The sequence below is a fragment of the Scyliorhinus canicula genome, chromosome 15 (assembly GCF_902713615.1).
Source record: "Scyliorhinus canicula chromosome 15, sScyCan1.1, whole genome shotgun sequence".
Classification (NCBI taxonomy): domain Eukaryota; kingdom Metazoa; phylum Chordata; class Chondrichthyes; order Carcharhiniformes; family Scyliorhinidae; genus Scyliorhinus; species Scyliorhinus canicula.
This window is the reverse complement of record NC_052160.1, coordinates 108,256,051-108,276,426: the sequence shown is the minus strand read 5'-3', so window position 1 is coordinate 108,276,426 and position 20,376 is coordinate 108,256,051. Positions and strand designations below refer to the sequence as shown.

The 20,376-nt window shown below is 45.1% G+C and overlaps 1 non-coding gene across 1 annotated transcript; it reads left to right on the top strand.

Moving 5' to 3' along the window:
- The first annotated feature begins 996 nt into the window (after positions 1-996).
- Positions 997-1,068, top strand: trnag-ucc. The gene has a single exon. It is a non-coding gene; the product is annotated as a tRNA-Gly (tRNA).
- Positions 1,069-20,376: the final 19,308 nt, after the last annotated feature.

Genomic DNA, 20,376 nt, shown 5'->3' with positions numbered 1-20,376 from the left:
TATTAAAATGAACATTTCAAATCTGCTGACTGGAATTCTCCGGTCATTGTGATTCAATTTTCCCGTTGGCATCTACCCCCATCAATGAATTTTCCAGTGGCATGGGGTGGTTACAATGGGAAATCCCATTCACAAGTGGCGGGAAGATTGAATCCTGCCACCAGCGAACGGCGCAGGGACGAGAAACATGCGGCTGTCGGACCGGAGAATCCGGCCCGCTGTTTGATCATTCTTTTAAGAAGAGTGTGCACCAATATAACATTTATATTTTTTATTCCAATATACATCTACACACAATTACTGTTGCCATTTTATTTAATGCTGCTCTATCAAGCTATTCCCATCATAAATTCCAGTGTTTGCATCTTTAGTGTGAATGTGTTGACACAATGAGGAAATCTGTGTAAATGTGGTGAGCTGTAATTATAGCTTCTGGTCATTTGCTGCGATGCAGTGCTTCAGTTTTGCAAATCCCAGCAGCTCAGCATGTACTGCAAAGAACTTGCTCATTAAAAAGGTCCCCAATGTGCATGCGCCTGCCCAGTAAACCTCTAACCTTGCTTCACATGAAGACTACATTTAATTTTGATTACCGATGAGCAGCATCATGCAAAATCATGTACGTATAATTTTGCATGGCTTCAGAGAATGAAACCTGATATAGTGGTTGGGGTGTTATGGGAGAGGTGTTTTCAGAACCCCAAAATGTATCATGGAGTTCAACCAACCCCCACCTTTAATGGATTGTTACTTTTGAAGCACACGGCTTGTTCCCCAGGTGTAGTATTACAATAATGGACACGTGGTTTTTAAAACAAAACAATGTTTATTCCATGAACTCAAATTAACCTTTTAAATAAACATTGGATCTCTTAACACCCCTTCCTTCAAAGATAACCCCAAAAATAATACACTACCCAATCCTGCAAACTGTTCCTTTACACATCCAAAAGACTTAACAAATCCTTCAAACAGAAGCACATTAGATTTTAGTGAGCGATGGTGGTATAGTGGTGAGCATAGCTGCCTTCCAAGCGGTTGACCCGGGTTCGATTCCCGGCCATCGCAAAAAAAAGTTGGAAATTTCTGCCCCACTTCCTGAGTAAGCGAAGCAACTTTTCGCTCAGAATTTATGAGCAGGTCCGGCGGGGAATGAAATAAGAATTTAAGGGGCAGCAGGGTAGCATGGTGGTTAGCATAAATGCTTCACAGCTCCAGGGTCCCAGGTTCAATTCCTGGCTGGGTCACTGTCTGTGTGGAGTCTGCACGTCCTCCCCCTGTGTGCGTGGGTTTCCTCCGGGTGCTCCGGTTTCCTCCCACAGTCCAAAGATGTGCGGGTTAGGTGGATTGGCCATTCTAAATTGCCCGTAGTGTCCTAATAAAAGTAAGGTTAAGGGGGGGTTGTTGGGTTACGGGTATAGGGTGGATACGTGGGTTTGTGTAGGGTGATCATGGCTTGGCACAACATTGAGGGTCGAAGGGCCTGTTCTGTGCTGTACTGTTCTATGTTCTATGTTCTATTTATTTTCAATACTGAGATCTTTTTACAATTCCGATTTCACCAAAGGATTAAGAGATAGTCCTTCATGGCAGAGATCACCAGCAATGCAGTTCACAGCCACACCCAAGCTTTCTTCAAACTGAAACTAAAATTACCCAAAAATCAGAAGTGAGCTCAGCTACCCCCCCCCCCCCCCCCCCCCCACACCACCCCCACCCCATGATATCACTTCAGTAATATGATCAGCTACATTTCTTAAATGTACATTCCTTAAACATCCAATTCTTAAAGGCACTCTCACATGACAGGGGTTACTGTAAGGTAAGGTGAGGTAAGGTAAAGCTGCGATATTCTGAAATCACCATCAGCTGCTTTCCCTTTTGAGGGGAGAGCTGACTGGTGATGATTTAACTTAAGGATCACGACACCTCAGGAGAGGGGAAGGTTGAGAATGCGGGGCCTTCATGACTAATAAATTAGGGTTACTGTAATATAACGGTGACAGGATTTAGCAATTTAGCGAATAGGGCTTTGTGTTATTTTACAAGATGTTAAAACTCAGATTTGACAGTCTCATTTGTCATGGGTTTCTCTAATTTCACGGAGAAAACAAACTGATGGCACTACCAGAGAAATGGAAACAATATGCAGGCAAACTGCAGCAATGTAAAAAATAAGTTCAGGGAGGGAAGAAAATTTGAAATTATGGTTCACCTTTAGCGAATGGAATCTGCTGTCCTTAACTGGTCTGGTTACATTTGACTCCAGCCTCACAGCAATGTGGTTAAATACCCTCTGAAATAGGCCACCAAACCACAGTTGAAACAAATTGCTAAAAAGTTTGAAAGTAATGAATCTGGATGGACCTTCAGCATCAACACAGGCATAGGAAACAACAGTGATAAATTCAGCCCTGTCGACCCTGCAAGACATTCCCTTACTCACATTTGGGAGCGAGTGCCAAAATTGGGAGAGCTGTCTCATAGGCTAGTCAAAAAACAACCCAACAGTCATTCACACAGAATAATTTTTCACAGACAATGACCCAGTCGCCCACCACCTCTATCTCTTGGTATGTTCTGACAGACACCACAGAGGTGGCAACACAATGGTACATAATCAGGGCAGAGTTGCTCTCAGAGTCCTCCAAGATCAGCTCCAGACCTCATCAAGTCAAACATGAGCAAGGAAACATCCTGCTGATTACCACATTCACCCAAGCTGATAAATCAGTGCTCCAAGTTAAATACCGCTTGCAGGAAGAACTGAGGGTGGCAAAGGCAGAATATATTTTGGGTCGGCAATTAAATGTCTAATGCCAAGAATGGCTTGGTAGCACCACTACAAACCACGCTGGCAGGATCCTACAGGACATAGCTGCTAGCTGTTAGACTGAGTTTAAGTCCTGGGAGGGGAAGGGTTTGGAGACCTTTTTGTGACGTGGAGGTTTGCCAGTTTTAAAGAACTGACAGAGAAATTCCAACTGCCTAGTTCCAGTCTTTTCAGATACTTTCAAATTCGCAATCCATTGCTCAAGGCTTTTCCTTCCTTTCCCTTGATGCCATTGTCTTCCCTGTTGAAGACGATTGTGTCTTTGGCCAGGTCTGATGGAGGGACTATTTCAGGCATGTATCTCCATATCCTCTCAGCAGATTGAGCCCTGTTGAGTGAGGTGAGAATGAAGTGGGAGTTGGGTCCCATTCTGGAAGATGAGGTTTAGAGTGAGGCCCTTCACAGGGTCAACTTCACGTCTTCATATGCTCGGCTATGCCTGACACAGTTCAAAATGGTGCACAGAGTGCATTTGACTAAAGTGAAGATGAGCGGATTTTTCTCTGGGGTGGAGGGCAAGTATGAGCGTTGCTCTCTGGGGCCAGCTAACCAGACTCATATATTCTGGTCTGGTCCCAAGTTGGTAACCTTTTGGGCCTCTTCCTTCAACACCATGTTGGAGATACTCAGTGTACATTTGGATCCATGTCCCAGGTGGCAACTGTCTGGGTATCAGACTGGCCAATGCTTGCGACGGGCTGAAGGTGGATGTCCTCGCCTTCACCTTGCCGATAGTCTGGAGATGAGTTCTGCTTGGCTGGAGGTCTCCTATTCCGCCCAGTGCCTTGGTTTGGTTGGGTGATCGCTTGTCTTTCTTACATTTGGTAAAGGTTAAGTACACCATTAGATGGTTGGCTGAAGGGTTCTACTTAAGATGGCAGCCATTCATTTCCTTTTTTAAGGAGCTAGTCACCATCAACCATTAGAGGGTTTAGTTTAGTATTTGGGGGTTAAGCTAATATGTGCTTTTGCTTGTTCATCTCATTCTTTTATTGTGTAACTTTGGCTAATTGTTTTGTATGATTGTGTTTATTATGAACATTTTTAAATAGGAATATTTGTTAAAAAAATAAGATTCTCTACATTGTGTTGTGTGACACTGCCACTGTGATAAATAAGGTAGACTTTGAACATATCTAGCAACTCCATGAGATGCTGTGGCCCAACCAGCAGCACAACAGAATTGTCTTCAGCCACAATCGGTAACCTTATGTTCCAGTATATCTCCATTCTACCATTATCACCAAACCAAAAAATCAAACGTGACTGAATGAAGAGTGCAGGAGGGCATGCAGGGGTAGCACCAGGCATACCCATCGATGATGTGTCAACCTATTGAAGCTAAGCAACATCAACAGCAAGGAATAGAAGAGGTAAGTGATTCCACAACTAACCGATCAGATCCAACCTTTGAAGTCTTGCTACATCCAGCTGTGAATGCTGGTCGACATTTAAAAAGTCATTGGAGCAGAAGGCTCCACAAATATCCCCATACTAATGATAGAGGAGCCCAGCACCTCAGCACAAAAGACAAGGCTGAAGTATTCACAACAATCTTTAGCTGGTGAGTCTGCGGCAAGTAACTCACCGATTGACTTTCCAAAGTCTGTCCACTATCTACAAGGCACAAATCACGCGCATGATGGAATATTTTCCACATCCTGGATGGGTGCAACTGCAGCAACACTCAAGAAGCTCAACGCCATCCAAGACAAATCAACACGCTTGATTGCTACACCTTCCACAAATATTCCCATCCTCCACCACCGATGCACAGCGACAGTATGCACTGTAGGAACACACCAAAGTTCCTCAAACAACACCTTCCATACCAACATCCCCTACTATCTAGAAGAAGTGCAGCAGACACATGGGAACATCACCACCGGGAAGTACCTCTCAAAGCCACTCTCCATCCCAACTTGGAAGTACATCTCCATTCCTTGACTGTTGCTGGGCCAAAGTCCTGGACCTCCCTCCCTAACAGCACTGTGGGTGTACCTCCACCAGAGTGACTGCAGCAGTTAAAGGTCACAGCTCACCACCATCTGCTCAAGGACATTTAAGAATGGGTCAGGAACACTCACATCCTATGCATTAATGTAAGAAAGGAATATGGTAAGCTTTACAATTTAACACTTAGAATAATTTTACTTTCAAATCATGTCCTTGTAAAATAGTCAAACAATCAACAGCCAAACCAGCAGATAAAACTTGCATTCCGGTGTGTTAAACAATTGTAACTATGTGGGCCTCTTCAATTTATTCCTCTTACAGTTATAGCTGAAAATGCAATAGTTTCATAAAAATAATTTTATAATGTATATTGGCATGCTTATAAATGTACAGACATGGTGCATGCCAGGCAAGGATTTAATAGCCATAGTTCTAAAAAGTACATTAGGAGTTACATTTTATCATCACTACAGTTAAACAAACATCATCATTATTTTCCTTGCTTTTTGCTGCCACCTTCAGCCATATATCCAATTTTGACCATTTTAGTTCAAAACGTATCTGCTTCTTTGAAGGAACACCATCTTCATTTGGCATGTCATAAAAGTTGTTTCTGAATACGATTCAAAAGAAAGTTGTAAAAATTGCCCCGACAGGCTTTTTATCAATCCGCGCCCCCGTTCCAGAAGGACCTTCTTCATCCTCGGGGTTTTCCCAGCCCATATAAAACCCAAGATCGCTGTGTTCATCTTCCTGAAAAATCCCTTCGAGATGAAGATTGGGAGACATTGAAACACAAACAGTAATTTGGGAAAGACTGTCATCTTCACAGTCTGTACCCTCCCCGCCAATGACAGTGGGAGTCTCCTTTCATTTGCTCAATTGCCCTGCCCAAATTTAACTTATGGAGCTGACCCCAAATCCCTTGCCACCTGAATCCCCAGGTACCTAAAACTCCTTCCCAGCACTTTAAACGGCATCTCCCTCAGTCTCCTCTCCTGGCCCTTTGCCTGGATCGCGAAGGCCTCACTCTTGCTCATGTTTAATTTGTAACCTGAGACCCGACCAAATACCTCCAATATCCCCATAATTCCTGCAATTGCCCCCAACGGGTCTGTTGTGTAAAAAAGCGAATTGTCCGCATAGAGCGAGACCCTATGCCCCAGCGCACCCCCCCCCCCCCCCCTCACTATCCCCCATCAAATGTTTGATGACCTAAGCGCCATTGCCAAAGGCTCTATGGCCAGGGTAAACAGTAGTGGAAAGAGTGGACACGCCTGCCTTGTCCCCCTACACAGTCTAAAATACTCTGACCAAACCCAGTTGGTCCTTACATTCACCACCGGTGCCTGAAATAGCAGCCGGACCCAGTACACGAATCCCTGCCCGAACCCAAACCTTCCCAGGACCTATTTCCATTCTACCCGATCAAAGGCTTTTTCTGCATCCATGACCACCACCACCTCAATCTTGTACCCCTCTGCTGGCATCATTATCACGTTTAGGAGCCGTCTAATATTGGACGTCAGGTGACGTACCTTCACAAATCCCGTTTGGTCCTCTCCTATTACCCTCAGGACACAATCTGCCAAGCGCGTGGCCAAGATCTTTGCCAGCAAGTTCGCATCCACATTTAAAAGGGAGATCGGCCTATACGACCCAGAACTCTCCGGATCCTTATACCGCTTCAAAATATGGGAAATCGATGCCTGTGATAACGTGGGGGGGAACACTCCAAACTCCTTAGACTCATGAAAAGCCTTTACCAGGACAGGACCCAGCAAGCTGGAAACTTTATAGAATTCAACCGGATATCCATCAGGTCCCGGGGCCTTACCCAATTGCATTGCCCCCAACCTGTCTATTTATATACTCTATTGTAAAATTACCGAAACACATCATTCACCCCCGCCGAATTCATCACCACCTTCCGCCCTGTATCCTATACTTTCCCAATCTCTCTTGCCACATCCTGTTTCCTCAGCTGATGCGCCAGTATCCTGCTGGATTTTTCCCCATATTCATAGACTGCCCCCTTAATCCTCCCCAGCTGTCCCTTCACCTTACCTGTGGACAGGAGCCCAAATTCCAGTTGGCGTCTCTGACGGTCCTTCAGGAGCCCATCATCCAGAGACTCCGCATACCTCTTGTCCACCTGTAAAATTTTGTCCACCAGCCTGTCCAACTCCGCCCATTCAGCCTTCTCCTTATGGGCCCAAATTGAAATAAGTTCCCCTCTAATAACCGCCTTCAGTGCTCCCATACCACCCCAGCCAAGTTCTCACATGTGTCATTGATCCTTATGTATCCCCGAATGGCCTCCCTCGCCCGCTCACACACCTCATCCTCCGCTAGCAGCCCTACATCTAACCTCCATTGCGTCCGCTGGGCTTTTCCTCTGCTAACTTGCAGGTCTACCCAGTATGCAGCGTGGTCTGACACCACAATTGCTGAATATTCAGTATCCACCACCTCAGCCAGCAGTATATTGTCCAGCACAAAGAAGTCTATCCGGGAATACACCTTATGCACAGGGGAGTAGAATGAAAACTCCTTACTCCTTCGTCTCCCGAATCTCCACGGATCCACCCCTTCCCCGCCCACGCGCTCCATGAACCCCCGCAACTCCTTTGCCATAGCTGTCACCTTTCCAGACCTGGGACTCAACCGATCCAGGACCGTGTTAAAGTCTCCCCCCATAATCAGTTGATGTGAATCCAGGTCCGGGATCTTCCCTAGCATCCTCCTAGCAAACTCAACATCATCCCAGTTTCGGGCATATATATTCACCAATACCAAGTCCATTCCCTCCAGCTTCCTGCTAACCATAATGAATCTATCCCACGAGTCCGCCTCTATATTCCCCACCTCGAATGCACCCACTTATTGACACCTGTGCTAAATTTCTTCAGTGCCTGTCTCATTTGGCCTTCCTGATTCAGGTTGGATGAGTTCCAAGAAGTGTTGCAGATTCCCAGCTCCAGCGCTGCAGTCTAAAAGAATTAAACAAAGGAGGACATGCCCCATTTTTTACGGCGCTTACTGCTGCAGGGCCGTTGTCTTTAAAGGTCCCTCTGAAAATAACAGATCAGAGAGAAGGTCAATGTCTCAGGTAATTGGATGAGATTTTGGTGGTGGGGGAGTGTCAAATGGTGGGGGGGTGGTCAAATATCAGTCGTTGTCAGGCATTGGGGGGAGGATCAGACATTAGGGGGAGGAGGGGGAGATTGGACGTCAATGGGAGTGGGTGGCTTGGACATCGGGAGGTGGAGGGGACTGACATAAGGGGAGAGAGGTGGGTCAGATATAGGGGCTGGTGATATTTGGGCCAGCTGAGCGGTTTAGATTGGCGGGGATGGGGGGAGGGAATGCCCAGCCGGGATAGGTCATCAGGTCAGGGGGATCGAATTGGGTTGGACTCCCATGTGTGGATCCTTTTGGATATTCAAAATAGTTATGCTGAAGTTAGAAGAGGTTTCTTTCTTCTAACTGCCAGAGTAACAATTAGTGTAACATTGACCGAACAATCCAAAGTTAGCGATTTAAATCACTTTGTTGGATGGTTCCTGTTGTGTTATGCTTCTTCATGTAGCATAAGCTGCTTCCTTGATGTATGCTCTGACAAAGGAAGGTTCAGACTTGGAGATAGGTTTAACACATTTATTGAACAGTTAACAATTTTCCTACTTAAGTTCGACTCTTCTGCTAATCTTGCTATAGTAATTCAGTCTAACTAACCAGTCTGCTCTAATACATGCGGTGGGTGTGATGCTTCTGATCTGCCTGTGTGTCGCCTGTGGAAAGAGAAAGTGCATGTGTGCCCTGTCCTTTTATATGGGTTGCCCCCTTGTGGTAGTGGCACCTCTGGGTGTCTTGACTGCCCATTGGTTGTGTCCTATTCTATGTGTTCATTAGCTGTATGTCTGCATGTCTCTGGTGCACCCTCTAGTGTTTACTCATTCCTAGTGTATCTACATTAACCCCTTGTGTATTTACAGTGATGCATATCACCACAGTTCCCAGTGCAACGCTATTGTCCAGGGGAAGTTAGGGCTAATTGCTGGACAATTGCATTGCAAGCTCTGAACTGGGAACCTCCAAGAAGGATTCCCCAGGGCATTTTTGAGGTACCCCGCCCCACCCAAAAGATCTGATGCTGGGGAACCAGGAAATGATTCCCTTAGAGACCTGCATGCCAATGTGTTTCAAATTGAAAAGCTCTGTTTCTGTGGCTATATATTTCAGATTCTGACATGTGTAAATGTTTTTCTACTTGGGCATCTGAGAAATTAAATTTATGTATCTCATAAATTCAGTTCTGATTGAATCGCTATTTGGAATTTCTTGCTTAATATCAAATGCCCGCAGCTGTAGAAATTAAAAATTCTGGATTCAAAATGAATATTAAGTGTGTGTTTGGTTTTTGGACTGCAGGTCATAATTTTGCTCCTCTTTTTACTTCAGTTCCTCATCTTGTGATTTTCTAAGCATGAATCTGCTATTACTGCAGGATTGGATAGTTATTTACCTCACAATTAATGGTACTCTTGAATTATATGAAGCAGGAGTGATGCAGAACACAACCTAGTTGAAATGAAATACAAAATGATGAATATGGATTTGTTTGTGACAGTTATATGCAGGAGTTGTACTTGGACTCTAGAGATATAAAGAGATGGGGGTTAAAAGGATTTATCTAAACTGCAAACAACCAACAAAACTCCAAAATAAATACATTGCTGTAAGCAAGGGAAAAAAGGGCTCAACATATAGGAAACAGGAAAACAACGTTACTGCTGGCTCGATACAATCATTAGACATAGCTAGATGCCTCAAAAATCCCTCCAAGAGACCAAGGAAGAAACAGGATGAAACCATGTAAACATGGTAAAATGGTGCAACCCTCCCATGATGCATCTGCTCATAACTACCACAAGCTTTCAGGATAAAGTTTCCGCACCATATTCGGGTGCGCACCAATCCCTCAACTCAAGAGTACAAAAGGCACGAATGAAGCACCACAGCCTCCTCTCCTCAGATACCAAACCCACCTCCACCCATGCGGGATCCAACATGGATTCTTTGTACAAACCCAAAATGCCAGTTCTAAAGGGATGTTCATTAAATATATATATATATATATATATACCACACATCGCAGCTTAATCCCAGTCTCAGGCCCAGTACAGGACCAACATCATTCCATACACTTATGCAGAGGGGACTGGCAACATGTTCAGATTATGATCATGCCTTCAAGGCCTCCCAAGAAAATCAGAGTGGAAAAAGAACGCGATCTCCCAGATAAACTACAGGATAACAAAAGATCAGGCCCCAACCCTATTCCCATGGTGCATCCTGATCACCCATTAATGAGGAAGAGAACAAGCTGCTCATTCAACCAAGGAAGAGCATCCCCCCCCCCCCCCCCCCCACCCCGGATATCAACCAAAATACAGGACTCGGCTCAACCTGTGGTACCATTGCACAGAAGAAGCAATACTCAGCTTCACAGACTATCCCTAATAGGCACCTTCAATAAGGGACATTCCAAGCTCTAGGGGGCAACAAGGTACCAGTGACAACACAGGATCTGGCCTAGCCCAGCATCTCCCGACCCACAGGAATCATTACCCCAGGATTACCGCTACCAGCTGGACTTGCACATCTCCAACCCCATCCAGGGCAGTGCACCTCCTCCATTTATACTTAACGAAAAAGGATGATTACGGCCAACCCCAACCAGGGAGACCCCACCATCAGAGAGAAGAATCATCAAGCCACTCAACAATTATGTGCCCTGGGATGGGCGGATCCTCGGGACAACCAGGGGAACCTCCCGTGAACCACTGGACCAGACCAACTGCTCACCCAGATGAACAGAGGAAAGAAAAAAAGAAAAAGAAACCCTCAGGGAAGAATTCCCGAACTGATTCAAGATATCAACCATCACCAGCATTGTCCACCATCACAGGCAGGATAGTAAGAACAATCTCTCCCCTCAACTGACCAGCCAAGGATTAACCAAACCTACCTCAGCATGCGCCACCAATCATATTCTCCCATTCTAAAAGCTCTAAAATAAAAAGACCCAGGGGAAAAAAATCCAACCTCATGGAAGAGTCAGAGAGAACGCAATCCTCTGCAGGATATAATCTGCCCAGGCCATCGAATGAGAAAGGAATGAATTCTTAAATTCGAAATAACAAACAAACAAAATAAAAACCCAGTGTGGTTGATTCTAATTAGGGGGCTTCCTTCAATCTCAGTGAGGACTAAACTAGCCCTATCATCCAGCTCCACCCCCACTATCCACCCATCAGCCGTCCTGGCTCAATTTACTTTTAATATAGAAATGAGATAAGGGGTATCAAAAAAAACCTCGCCTCTCATAACCACAAGGCTTATAACACATAATGACAAAAGGGAGTAAAACTGTGCACAGATCACATTTCACATAATTGACACAATATGATTTTTACTAGATTCCAATGGCAGACAGCACTCGCCCTCGTGCTTGTCTTTGCAAGAGAAAAGATAACAATGAATAATCAACAACATATTTATAAGGGAGTATCATCCAAAATTATAGAAGACTGCACGATAATGGCACCATCTATGTTGCTCAAGAAGCCTGATGCTCAGACAGGATCAACGAACACTCCTCAGGACCTCTTAAGGATTCCAATGAAAGAAACATCTTCACTTCCGCCATGTTGCTGCTCCGGAGCCCAAACCATCCACAGCACAGACCATGACTGGGAGCGGGAGGGGTGGTGGGGTGACACAACCCACTCAGCCACCTCCAACCCCTCGGGGCAAGCACCGATGATAGGATAATATAGGGCCAGTGGTTGGGGAGCCCAACTGACCCCAGGCTTCGAAGACCAAATACTCTGTGCCAATCTTCAAACTCAATCTGGAACCCGCCTCTCACTTCCCGCTAGGGACCTGGCTCACATACACACACCTTGCCCAGCCCCTACCTCCCAAACCCTTCAAGATAAATGGTGCGCTATGCAGTAGGATCCCAACGTCTCGAAGGCGGGCACCTACCAAGGAAAGTGCTCTTCTGAATCCAAGGACTACCTCGTGTGCCCCCACCATTCCGCTAAATCTTCAAAGTGAGCTCTTGGGACCTGCACCACATGGCCGAAATCTTCATCCAGAACAACTTCTCAATGAAGCCCATCATCTGGATGCACACAGCACTGCCAAGGAGAAAGACAAATCACCAACAATAACCCCACTGCCAGCTGGGCCCCACCCCAGCTTGTTCTGACCACCACAGTCAAACAATTTATCTTGGCCCCTATTCGCAAAACCCAATTAGGATCACCAGGGACAAAGCACAAGACATATATCCAAAGAAAAGGCAAATATGAAATGGGCACCAGGATAAAATAAAGGATGACAAGATGAGCAGAACCAAAGCTTGCAAAAGCACAGCTACTCCTGCACTGATATCACATGACCCGCTCTCTAAAATACTTTTGGAGAACCTTTGACAAAGCTTGTTAATGGGCATCTGAATCGATCAGAATCTGATCTCACAGAGGATAAAGAGGTTTCAGGCCTGGATGAAAGGGAGCTACTGGTACTGACGTCAAGCCGGAGACATGGCTTGCTTGTGAGGGGGATTGTTCTCTTTGTCATTCCATGTCATCATCTCATGGAACAACACTATAATGTGCCTCCAAGGAGGTGAAGCTAATTATCAGGCTAGTTACTATTACTTTCATCATATGTGCAAGCGTTTACTGCATGGTCCTTGTTGCAGATGGCACAGCTTTCAATCTGCTTATCTCCTAGCCTTGATTCCACAAACAAAACATATTCCCCACAGGTATAGGCAATAATCACCAATTCAGGCCAATCTCCATACTGTTAACGGGAAAGGCCCAATAGCTAATGGCCTCTCATGATTTAATAGGCTCCCCAGCAAACAGCTGTGCGGGTTCCCAGAAATTAAGAGTAACACCTTGGTCCAGAAAGGTTCTCCTTAGCTTGTATGCTCTGCTGGAGGGTATCTGTGAGCAAGCATCATTCTACAGCAGAGAGTGGGTATAAAGGGCCCAGTACTCTGTCTTCCTGTTATTCCTTCCAAAATGAATCACCTCACACTTTTCTGCATTAAACTCCATTTGCCACCTCTCAGCCCAGCTCTGCAGCTTATCTATGTCCCTCTGTAACTTGTAACATCCTTCCGCACTGTCCACAACTCCACCGACTTTAGTGTCATCTGCAAATTTACTCACCCATCCTTCTACGCCCTCCTCCAGGTCATTTATAAAAATGACAAACAGCAGTGGCCCCAAAACAGATCCTTGTGGTACACCACTAGTAACTGGACTCCAGTCTGAACATTTCCCATCAACCACCATCCTTTGTCTTCTTCCAGCTAGCCAATTTCTGATCCAAACTGCTAAATCACCCTGAATTTTCTGCAATAGCCTACCGTGGGGAACCTTATCAAACGCTTTACTGAAATCCATATACACCACATCAACAGCTTTACCCTCATCCACCTGTTTGGTCACCTTCTCAATAAGGTTTGTGAGGCACGTCCTACCCTTCACAAAACCGTGTTGACTATCTCTAATCAAATTATTCCTTTCCAGATGATTATACATCCTATCTCTTATAAACCTTTCCAAGACATTACCCACAACAGAAGTAAGACTCACTGGTCTATAGTTACCGGGGTTGTCTCTAGTCCCCTTCTTGAACAACGGGACAACATTTGCTATCCTCCAGTCTTCTGGCACTATTCCTGTAGACAAAGATGACTTAAAGATCAAAGCCAAAGGCTCAGCATTCTCCTCCCTAGCTTCCCAGAGAATCTTAGGATAAATCCTATCCGGCCCAGGACACTTATCTATTTTCACTCTTTCCAGAATTGCTAACACCTCCTCCTTATGAACCTCAAGCCCTTCTAGTCTAGTAGCCTGTATCTCAGTATTCTCCTCGACAACATTGTCTTTTTCCTGCGTGAATACTGATGAAAAATATTCATTTAGCACCTCTCCTATCTCCTCGGACTCCACGCACAACTTCCCACTACTGTCCTTGACTGGCCCTACTCTTACCCTAGTCATTCTTTTATTCCTGACATATCTATGACATAGAAAGCTTTAGGGTTATCCTTGATCCTACCTGCCAAAGACTTCTCATTTCCCCTCCTAGCTCTTCTTAGCTCTCTCTTTAGGTCCTTCCTAGCTAACTTGTAACTCTCGAGTGCCCTAACTGAACCTTCACATCTCATCTTTACATAAGCCTCCTTCTTCCTCTTGACAAATGTTTCAACTACTTTAGTAAACCACGGTTCCCTCGCTCGACCACTTCCTCCCTGCCTGACAGGTACATACTTATCAAGGTCATGCAGTAGCTGTTCCTTGAACCAGCTCCACATTTCCATTGTGCCCATCCCCTGCAATTTCCCTTCCCATCCGATGCATCCTAAGTCTTGCCTCATCGTATCATAATTGCTTTTCCCCCAGATATAACTCTTGCCCTGCGGTATATACTTATCCCTTTCCATCACTAAAGTAAACTTAATCGAATTATGGTCACTATCACTAAAGTGCTCACCCACCTCCAAATCTAACACATCCTGGTTCATTACCCTGTACCAAATCTAATATGGCCTCGCCTCTCGTTGGCCTATCTACATCCTGTGTCAGGAAACCCTCCTGCACGCATTGGACAAAAACGGACCCATCAAAAGTACTCGAACTATGGCGTTTCCAGTCAATATTTGGAAAGTTAAAGTCCCCCATAGCAACTACCCTGTTACTTTCGCTCCTATCCAGAATCATCTTTGCAATCCTTTCCTCTACATCTCTGGAACTTTTCGGAGGCCTATAGAAAATCCCGAACAGGGTGACCTCTCCTTTACTGTTTCTAATCTCAGCCCATACTACCTCGGTAGACGAGTCATCATCAAACGTCCTTTCTGCCACTGTAGAACTGCAACAAAATATTGAAGATTAATAAACTTGAAGAATAGGCAAATAATTGGCAAATGAAGTTGGCCCTGTGCCCCAGGCTGATTGTCTGGTTTCGAAGATGACTACTAACCTCCTCCGATCCCCATAGCATTGCGTTATCTTCACGCTTTTAAATAGGTGTGCTAAAGTGCATCCTCGTGACTGCTTGCTGGGGAGCCGATTAAATCACGGGAGGCCATTCCATAGGGGGTCTGTCCCGTTAACGATATGGAGATTGGCCTGAATTGGTGATTATTGGTTTTTCACCACGTTGTGGCGGGATCTGAATCTTGCCAACAGGAGTGGGCCAATTAGATCGGAAACCGATGGGCGCCAAATATGGATCCTGCTTTCGGCCCCTCCCGCGATCTCACCAGCTCGCCTGGATCTGCGCCGTGCGCAACACGGCTATTAGATCACACCCTTCATTGATTGGAGTCTGAGAAAAAGTTAATGAGATGCAGACTACTGAAAGCAGGTCTGTGAAACATCTACCGTGCCGTCACTGTACTCAAGTGGGACATTCAGCAGGAGAATGTCGGAGTAAGGAGAATAAATCCAAAAATTGTGGTAAAGTTGGCCATATCACCAAGACATGTTGGTGACACCCCTCTTCAATGGTACAAAAGAAGTGTACACAGGAAAACACAGACAAGACTGCTAGGGGAGTTCATACATTAAATGACAGAACTATAGAGTCATGAGGGGATGAGGTGTCAATTCAGCTTAAAAGAATTTAAGATTGGTGACTTACCAGTTATAGGAAATCCGCAATGTTTTTTGATTCATACAAAACTTAATGGAAACACTATCAAGATGGACGTGAGTAGAGGCACTGCAGAATCAGTCATACCGGAGCCAATATACAGTCAGAAGCTAAAACATCTACCTTTACAACAATCAGATGTTGTACTGAGGACAGACACTGAAGAGGTTGTGCCACTGAAGGGATGCATCCAGGTGAATGTGGAAGATAACGGTAAAATAACTGAGTTTCTTCTCCAAGTTGTCCAAGGATACTTTCCAGCATTTGGTAGATCGTGGTTGAGGAAGATGAAGCTCAACTGGGCCATTGCGAACTAACTTGTTAATTTTATAGCCTTCAACCATTTCTGGAAAAGTATGCTAAGGTATTGAAGAGTCACTTGAAATCATGACTGGAGTGGAAGTGAAACTCAAGCTCAAGTCTGACAGTGTGACTAGTTGTCTCAAAGTGCGTACCGTACCTAATGCAAGCAGGCCAAAAGTGGAAGAAGAACTTGAGAGGTTAATTGAGGCAGTAGTCATGAAGCCTGGCACCACCACTGATTGGGCGACACCAATCATGCCTGTATTAAAGAGGGATGGTTCAGTAAGGCTATGCTGGGATTTTAAAACCACAATCTACCCAGTATTGTGTGCTGACCATTATTCTATATGTTTCTTGAAGATTTATTTGCTGGACTCTCAGGAGGCCATAAAGTTAGCAAAATGGATATTTCTCAAACATATCTACAGATGAATGTGGCTGCAGAGTCACAACTATTACTTACCATTATGACACAAAGGCTTTTTTTGTTATTGCAGACTTCCATTTAGGATAACATTGACACTTGCTCTTTTGCAGAGATCCATGGATCAAGTTCTGAGTGGGCTAACTGGTGTGCAATATTATCCAGATGACATTCTTATTACAGGTTCAAATGATGAAGAACATGTAAGGAATTTGAAAGCTAATCTTGCATGATCTTGAGTTAAGAAAGAGAAGAGTGAATTTTTAAGTCTCCTCTGAACTATCTGAGTCATATCATTGACAAAGATCGTCTACGTAAAGAACCAAAGAAGGTGACTGAGATCACAGAAGCTCCAGGTTCACAGAATGTGATGCAGTTAAAGTTGCTTTGTTAGGAATGCCCAAATATTATGGAAATTCATTCCTAATTTAGCAACGAGGCTGAGGCCATTGCACACTTTATTTTGAGTCAAACAAGCTTGGCACTGGGCCAGAAAATGTGAACATGCTTATCGAAATGGCCAAGAAGTTTTAAAGGAATCAGAGTTATTAGTCCATTACAATCCAAAACTGCGATTACAGCTGGCTTGTGACCATCACCCTATGGGGTTGGCACAGTTATCTCGCATATAATGCCCTCAGGGGATGAACAACCAATAGCATTTGCCTCGAGAATATTAACTAGCACTGGGTGTCCGGGATTAGATGACCAATTTGAGGAGAAGGCGGGGTTATGATAATCCTGTGCTACAGTAAGGAATACTCCACTCCTGCAACCTTTGCATCCATGGGAATGGCCTAAACATCCTTGACTGAGAATTCATATTGACTATGCTGGACCAATTGAAGGACATATGTTCTTGGTAATGGCTGATGCACACTCAATATTGCCAGAAGTCACAATCATGAAATCCACAACAACCGCACAGACAATTGAGAGACTAGATGCCGTATTTGCAAGGTACAGAAGGCTGGAGCAGCTTGTGAGTGATAATGGGACTCAATTTACATCAACAGTGTTTGAAGATTACTGAAAGGGGATTGTATCCAGCATATTAAATCTGCTTCAAATCACCCCAGCCACCAACGGGTTGACTGAACATTTTGCGCAATCGCTCGAACATGCACTAGAGGCATCGAGAGATCAAGGTTCTTCACCCAGGTGTGTTAACAACTTTCAAATGTCATATAGAAATTCCGCACATTCAACAATGCAAAGCTCACCAGCGATACTACATTTCAAGAAGAAAGTGAGAACACAATTCAACCTCTTGACAACAGCTACAACTCTGGAAATTGTCAGGTGACAGCATTAAACAAAAGTTGCTAAAAGATAGTAAAACCCAGATTCTTTAACTGTGAAGAACATGTTCCAACTTGAAGTTATACCACGAGTTAAAATGGATTCCATCATTCCAGCCAAGGCAGGACTGATATCTTTCACAGTTCAAACAGACGATGAACAAGTTTGACATTGGCACGCTGACCAATTATTAGCCTCACAAAGTGAATGTACAGAGTCTTCACCAGAAATATTCACGTTAGGGTGTATGGACAGTGATATGTCAGAACTGACATCTACTGCTGCAAAAACTATTGAATCTGTCACTACAGAAACAGCAGTACCAACAGAGACAGACACTGAGTTAGTTTCTCAAGAAGTACCACCAACAAGTGAACAGGAAGATCTGTGATCTCAAAGAGCCAAATTTCTGAATGTCGGATATTACCTAAATGAGACAGACATCAGCCAAAGAGACTGTGTTGCTGATGTATATATGATTAAATAACATGATGCCGTAATGTAATGAATGTTGTGTTGGATCTGTTGTTAAAGTGTTTTAAAGGAAAGTCGTTGGCAGTAAAGGAGTAACGAGGGAGGGGTGTTATGTAATCAAGTAACATGTTTTTTAAAAAAAATATTTTTATTCAAGGCATTTTCACGGATACAAAAAGAATCAAAGGAACAGCAAAACAATAAACAAAGACACCCCACCTGCTCCCCTGATGCCAACCACACATCGCATCCCACCTTCCCAATTTTAATCCCCTTATCCCTCCCTAACCTCCACCAACACCATGTTGACACCTCAAACCACCTTAAAGAAATCAAGAAATGGCTTCCACTTCCGGGTGAACCCTTCTGTCAACCCCCTTAAAGCAAACCTGACCTTCTCCAGCCTCAGGAATTCTGCCAGGTTGCTCACCCACACTCCTGCTTTTGGTCCTGCCACCCTAGTGTTATGGGAGAGGTGTTTTCAGAACCCCAGAATGTATCATGGCGTTCAACCAACCCCCACCTTTAATGGATTGTTGCTTTTGAAGCGCCCGGCTTGTTCCCCAGGTGTAGTATTACAATTATGGACATGTGGTTTTTTAGAACAAAGCAATGTTTATTCCATGAACTCAAATTAACCTTTTAAATAAACATTGGATCTCTTAACACCCCTTACTTCAAAGATAACCCCGAAAATAATACAACACTACCCAATCCTGCAACCTGTTCCTTTACACATCCAAAAGACTTAACAAATCCTTCAAACAGAAGCAAATTAGATTTATAGTCAATACTGAGGCCTTTTTACAATTCCGATTTCACCAAAGGATTAAGAGATAGTCCTTCATGGCAGAGATCACCAGCAATGCAGCTCACAGCCACACCTAAGCTTTCTTCAAACTGAAACTAAAACTTCCAAAAAGCAGAAGTGAGCTCAGCTCCCTCCCATGACATCACTTCAGTAATATGATCAGCTACATTTCTTAAAGGTACATTTCTTAAACATCCAATTCTTAAAGGCACTCTCACATGACCCTAGCAAAATCCGTCTCTGGGCTATCAGGGAGGCAAAGGTCAAAATATCGGCCTCTCTCACTTCCTGGACTCACGGAACCTCTGACACCCCAAATATCACCACATCTGGACTCAGAACCCATCTCCACACCCAGCAACTCGGACATCACATCAGTGAACCCCTGCCAGAACCACTTCGATCTCGGTCACACCCAGAACATGTAGACGTGGTTTACGGGGCCCTCCTCACACCACCCACACCCATCCTCTACTCCCGCAAAGAATCTACTCATCCTCGCCACCATCATATGAACCCTATGGGCCATTTTAACTGGATGAGGCTTAGCCTCACACATGATGAGAACATATTCACCCTCCGCAAGACCTCCGCCCATGTCTCAGGCTCCACGTACCCTCCCAGCTCCTCCTCTCATTTACGCTTAATATTCCCCACCAGAGATTCCTCCTACTTCATTAACTCCTTTTAGACAGGGGATGGGACAATTGGGCGCGGCAGTTTTGGCGCGGCCGTTTGGACGCAGCCGTTTGGGCGCCATGGGACAATTGGGCGCAGCCAATTTGGCGCAGCCGTTTGGGCGCAGACGACAGAAATTCTTGTATTCAGAAAACTATTGTATTTGTTGTTGAAACATTCAATTTAATATTTTGAACTGTCAGTTGTGTCAATTTCAGCGGCCGGCTCACTTTGATCCGGAGAGGGAAGCTGCTCTCACTGAAGCAATCAGCCGGCCGCTGAAATTGACACTGCCCACTGCTCTCTCCCTCCAATCCAACTTTTAAGTTTTAATGTTTCTGATTGGAGGGAGAGAGCAGCCGGCAGTGTCAATTTCAGCGGCCGCTGATTGTTTCAGTGAGAGAGCAGCTTCCCTCTCTGGATCAAAGTGAGCCGGCCGCTGAAATTGACACTGCCGGCTGATCTCTCCCTCCAATCAGAAACATTAAAACTTAAAAGTTGGATTGGAGGGAGAGAGCAGCGGGCAGTGTCAATTTCAGCGGCCGGCTCACTTTGATCCGGAGAGGGAAGCTGCTCTCTCACTGAAACAATCAGCCGGCCGCTGAAATTGACACTGCTGAGGGGGGGGGGGGGGGGGGGGCGGGTGTTGGGGGGGAGAAGAGGGGGGGCGGCTGTTGGGGGGGAGAGGAGGGCCCTGTGGGTGTTGGGGGAGAGAGGGGGGCCCTGCGGGTGTTGGGGGACGGGGGAGGAGAGGGGGGGGAGGAGGAGAGGGGGGGGCGAGGAGGAGAGGGGGGGCGAGGAGGAGAGGGGGGAGGAGAGGGGGGAGGAGGAGGGGGGGAG